General features: G+C 35.8%; 1 protein-coding gene across 4 annotated transcripts in view; it reads right to left on the reverse strand.

Moving 5' to 3' along the window:
- The window catches only part of DGKB (diacylglycerol kinase beta), a 331647-nt gene that overhangs the window by 85212 nt on the left and 240779 nt on the right, over window positions 1-5656 (reverse strand). The gene's annotated exons all lie outside the window — the stretch shown is intronic.

Genomic DNA, 5656 nt, shown 5'->3' on the forward strand with positions numbered 1-5656 from the left:
AAAAAAAAAAAAGAAAAAAAGAAAAAAAGAAAAAAGATCTTATTCACTATCAATACGTGACAAAACTGATCATCCTGTCTTCCATTATAAATAATGGCAAAGGCTTGGGAACATGTGACATCCCATTTGAAATAGATGAGCTCATAATTTTCAAAGCTTAAATGTTGGTGTCAAGTTGTATGATATCCCCTAAAGGGATAACAAGAATGTGTTGAACTGACAGGTTCAAATGTACCTTTGACTTTTCTTTTTCAGTGACTATCAGAATATTTTTTGTCACTTAACTAGTGACATGCTTCAGAAAAATGTATCGATTTTATTTCATGTCTTACACCTACTATATGATTTCTGATTGATGGCTAAAATCTCTATCCCACAGAGCACTAAATGTGCAAGCAGGGCACTCCCACTGTGGAGAAGAGCCAAGACAAAAATGCAGCTTGCCTTACCTTAGCTAAAGGTAAAGTAAATTGCTCATGATGACAGATGAGATATTTGAAGAAAATAAAAATTCAAGATCTAACAATCGTTAGACATTTTGCAGTAGGAGAGGTGTAGTACCAGATAATTAACTTATAAACACATTTTAAATAGGTGATGGAATCTACATTTCGGAGTTCATTAATAGATTCAACAGAAAAAAACAGCATAGGTGTATGCTCCAAAAGTAATGCCTCCTATTTATTTCTACGGAAACTACAACAGCTAGAAAGAGTACAATAACTCTATTTGATAGAGTAAATTCTTAGTTACAAAACACTTTTTCAACACAGTCACCTACAATAGCTACACATTTTCACCAGCAATGAAAAAGAGCCTGCATGCCATGCTTATAAAAGTCTGTACCAGTAGAGATGACCCAATGTTTCACAGCTGCTATGATGGTGCTGCTGCTTAAACACACCACCTGTACTGCACTCACATCACTGTTCAGTCACCCCAAACATTCAGTAAGTATTGATGTATATCAACGGATGCAATTTTCTCCACAGGGAGGAATTGAATTCCACATCTTTGTTTCATCCGCATTTTCATGTCAAATGCCATTCTGTCAGACTGCCCCTCTGCTCCATCTATCACACAGGAACAAATGTAATGGATTACAAGCAGGAAGGTTCAACCTCTTCGCCATGCCACTGACATCCACCTTTGACAGTGTGGGCCAACATAATAAAATAGGAGGCATTACTTTCAGAGCAGCCCTCATAAATGCTAGTAAATTACTTAGTTTATCATGACAGCAGGCAGAGATTACAATTTTTTTCTCCTCGAATACAGAAAGACTGCATTTCTGTTTTACCAGATTATTGCACGCAGATCAATCAGGACACCAGCAGTAACATTTCAAATAAGTGCTTGTGGTTTTGTTTAACTATCATAGGCAATTATTCTGTAACAAAATGAAAAGCTAAATAAAATATATATAAAGACTGGATTAGAATTATTTCAGAATTCATTATTCACATGTAGGAATCAGATATGAACACAGTGCACTCACCTTTATAAATTGTTCTCCAGTACAAACACAGTGCAGTATGTTTGGAACTTGAAAATAACTGAGTTTGCTTGAGGCAGAAGCAAAAGTGAAATGCAGGCACGGATGGTCGACAAATATGCCAGCAAAAGTACTAATTCTACCTTTTATATGTATTTTGGATTGTATAAATTTAAGACGCATTAATGGCTCTTAAAATTTCCCTAATGGCTTTTACAGTCACAACTACACAGAGTAGGAAGGGGCACTGCAGTAGTGGATAATCCAGAGACCCATTAGTATGAGACTTAATTCCTGGTTATTTCCAGAGACGTGCAAGGATGTGCAACCTGAGGTGGGAGACATACGAATAATTAGAAAGGGCAATAATAAGAGAGAAAGGGACACATTTCAATTGAAAAAAAATAAAAATAAAAAAGACCCAATATTTCAAAAGTTTTTGAACAGAAAAATCTGTGTATGTTTGGAAACAGCTTCTCAGGATGGATTCTGTCCATTCCGCTCTAGGGTAAATGAAATTCTCAAAATAGCTCCATTCAACAGAAGAGCCCAGGTCCAACTCAGCTTGCACACAAGAGACTGTGAATGAAATTGATCTTATGTAGGTTCCTTCTACACCTGCAGACTTTTTAGCACTGCTCTATTTACACGAATGTACATTAAAAAGATGTATAGTCCTTTCATACCTAAATAAGGGTGAACAAAGTACTGTTGGGTCCTTTGAAAAATCTGAATGCTGCTATTTTCCTGTTACTTTCTAATAGGAATAATGAATAATGAGACAATAGAAAAAAAACTGATTTAAGATTTTAGAAACATTCTATGTCATTTATTATGATACTATTTTACACCAGCTACTATGAGAGCATTTCCTCATGTCCGTTTTTTTTTTTTAAATCACAAATAAAGTATCTTTTATTATCTGTAAATTAGAGAGACATGCATTTGAAGGATGACCTATTGAATAGATAAGGAATTGGTTGGATGGCCATATCCACATGGTTGAGGTCAACAGTTCTGTGTCCAGTGATGAGTTGGTGTCCTCCAGGGGTCCATTTTGGGGCCAGTGCTCCTCAACATCTTTATCAATTACCTAGATAATTGATCAAGTGCATCCCCAGCAAGTTTACTGATTACACTAAGCTGAGTGATGTGGCTGATTGTAGCAGAAGGAAGTGATGCCATTCAAAGGGATCTGGGAAAAGTGAAACCATGTGAACCTAATGAGATTCAAAATACCAAGTGCAAGGTGATGCAATTCCAGATACGTGCGCAGACTGGGAGATGAACTCATTGAGAGCAACCCCGCTAGGAAGGACTTAAGAGTTCTGGTGAATGAAAAGCTTGACTTGAACCAGCAGTGTGCACTTGCAGCCTGGAAGGCCAGCAGCATCTTTGGCTGCAACAAATGAGAGAAGGCCAGAAGAATGAGGGAGGTAACAGTCATTCTCAACTCAACACTTGTAAGGCCCCATCTGGTGTACTGTGTCCAGGCCTGGGGCCTCCAGCACAAGAAGGACATGGAACAGAAAGTGCAGATCCAGATAAGGCCATTAACTTGAAGGCTGGAGCACCTCTCCCATGAAGAAAAGTTGAGGGAGCTGGGCTTGTGTCGGAAAAGAGAAGGCTCTGGAGAGACTTCCATGTGGCATTCCAGTATTTAAAAGGAGCTTCTAATCAGAATGGGTACTGACTTTTTACATGGTCTGACAGCAAAAAGGAATGGCTTTGAACTAAAATAGGAGATTTATATTAGATATTAGGAGACATTTTTCACTCAGACAGTAGTGAGGCACTGGCACAGGCTGCCCATATAAGCTGTGGACATCCTATCCTTGGAGATGTTCAAGCCCAGGTTGGATGAGATGCTGGGCAGCCTGATTTAGTGGGTGCCAAGCCTGTCCATATATCAGGGCTTGGAACTTTATGATCCCTTCCAACCCAAGGCAATATATGATTCAATGATCTTTTCTTTTTTGGAAAGCCTACTTTATACCAGCTTCTGACTTGCACAGAGATAAAACAGACAGACAATATCTTGGCACTGCTCAGAATCTGTGTTTCAAATTAATGTATTTTGTGTATAGAAAAATCAAAACTCAGCACTGACGGTGGCGTACTAGAAAGTGTATACCTATAAATCAAAGCCTTGTAGAATAAGATGACAGAAGATTAAGTGCATTCATCACGTGAGTTTTTGATGGCAGATGTATTTCTTGTCATTGTAATGCACCCTGTAAGAGTTTAAGTAGAAAACTGTAGCATTGTGAGCCTGTTGTCCTTTCCTTAGTTAACTAAATCTCTATCAAATTTTCCGGTACAAAGATTGATATAGATAGAAATTATTTTCTGAAGTATTTACCAACTCCCTTTACCAGTAATTTTATTCAAATGAACTACAATTTTATTGAACAGAAAATTGTAGTTAATCTTTTCTTACACATACAAACCACAGTGAAATGTAAAGAAATCAAGACAAATCATACTAAACTTTCCTTAAACAAGATTAGTTATTATTTTTATAGTAAGTACTTCAAGGGATGTTGTCATGTCTACTTTTCTGTCCTAGGGCAGCTGATTATTTTTAATTGTTCCAATTTTTACTAAAAGATGTAGTCTATTTCAGTTAAAAAAAAAATGCTATACAGTAGCACTTTACATCACTTTTTGTGTTAGGAATAGGAAAGGGAATAGATTATTTTACAGGAAAGTGTTTTTGTATATGCTTCAAAGTGCATAGCTAAACTCTTAAACATCTTCTTGTTTGAAAATACAATATAAATAAAACATCAATCACGATTAAAGGCTGACCCAATCCCATCTAATGCTGCTATTGGATTACAGTATGTCAAAATATATACTGTCTATGGATGCACAAACAAAACCAAACTTCCTTCAAGAGCCTAAATACTTTCTTTGCTGGCAGTGTTCCACACAGTAAAATACTAGTCAATTTTCTGTAAAGTGGAATGAGCTTTTTAAACAGGGATGAAACAAATCAGCAAAAGAGAATGGAAGGGCTAATACTGCCATTTCTTACAGCACTTCTGCACTGCAGATAAGTATCAGATTTAGAAACTTGGAGATGTGTCTTGGAAAAGTTCAAGCTAAGGTTTGGTAATCAAGGCAAAATGATCAAAATAAACTGTGATATGGGCTTGCTCCATTATCAGTTAATCAAAAACCCCCCTACTGCTAAAACTATTTTATATAACCTTTCTGATTAAGCAATTATGGGGCATATAATTGAAAAATTGTCCTGTATCTAAATATGGAAGTTCATAAATACTTTATTCTGCACCTGAAGAGCACATATACTTAATTACAATGAGTACACTATCAGAATGTGTGGAACAATAGTTCAGCAATAGAATGCTAAGGTGGTGAGGAGGTGAGACGATTAAAAAAAGAATATTTTTTAATACCAAAAGAACCACAGCCATATCCTAGATTTACCAGAGATTTAGAGATTAGGGCAATCACTCATTGTTACATTTTTTAGTTTATGACAGTGTCTACTTGCATTTCTTATTCATCTACCTACTATATATTTATTTCCACTTTTTAATTATGCAGCGTCAAACTTCAATTTCTACACTGGGAATTGCTTGATTGAAGCTTTTACAAATTTTTATAAAATTTCAATTGAAATGCCTGGACCGTTTTTTAAGAACAACTGAAGTAAAACATGTATATTCACTTATATTAATTGTGTTTGATAATATAGACTAAGAACTACTTTGATACTGCTACACTTTCAAAGCAGAGATTTTAAATTTAGCATAAAGATGGCCTTAGCATAATATTCCTCTGGCCATCTGTGTAAAATACATAAAGAATTTAACTATACTATGACCAATTCCTTGAAAAGCTACATTCCATAAAAAGTGAACTGTTAGAAATCAATCCCTGTCAAAAATCTGTGCAGAAATCCCTGTTCCTGAACACACAACACTTTGTTTCCTTCATAAACTATGTCTGCACAAAATATTTTTATTAAACTACTGCAATTACATTGCAGAAGGAATGTTTGTTTACCAGAAAACGTCAAGGGCTGACCTCAACCTATATCATAAACTTGCATAATCTCTTAACATAAAGTTTTCATCCTAAGAGTAGTGTTTATGAACAACAGTGTACAGAACATAATTAAAAAAAAAC

Source organism: Meleagris gallopavo, chromosome 6, assembly GCF_000146605.3.
Source record: "Meleagris gallopavo isolate NT-WF06-2002-E0010 breed Aviagen turkey brand Nicholas breeding stock chromosome 6, Turkey_5.1, whole genome shotgun sequence".
NCBI lineage: Eukaryota > Metazoa > Chordata > Aves > Galliformes > Phasianidae > Meleagris > Meleagris gallopavo.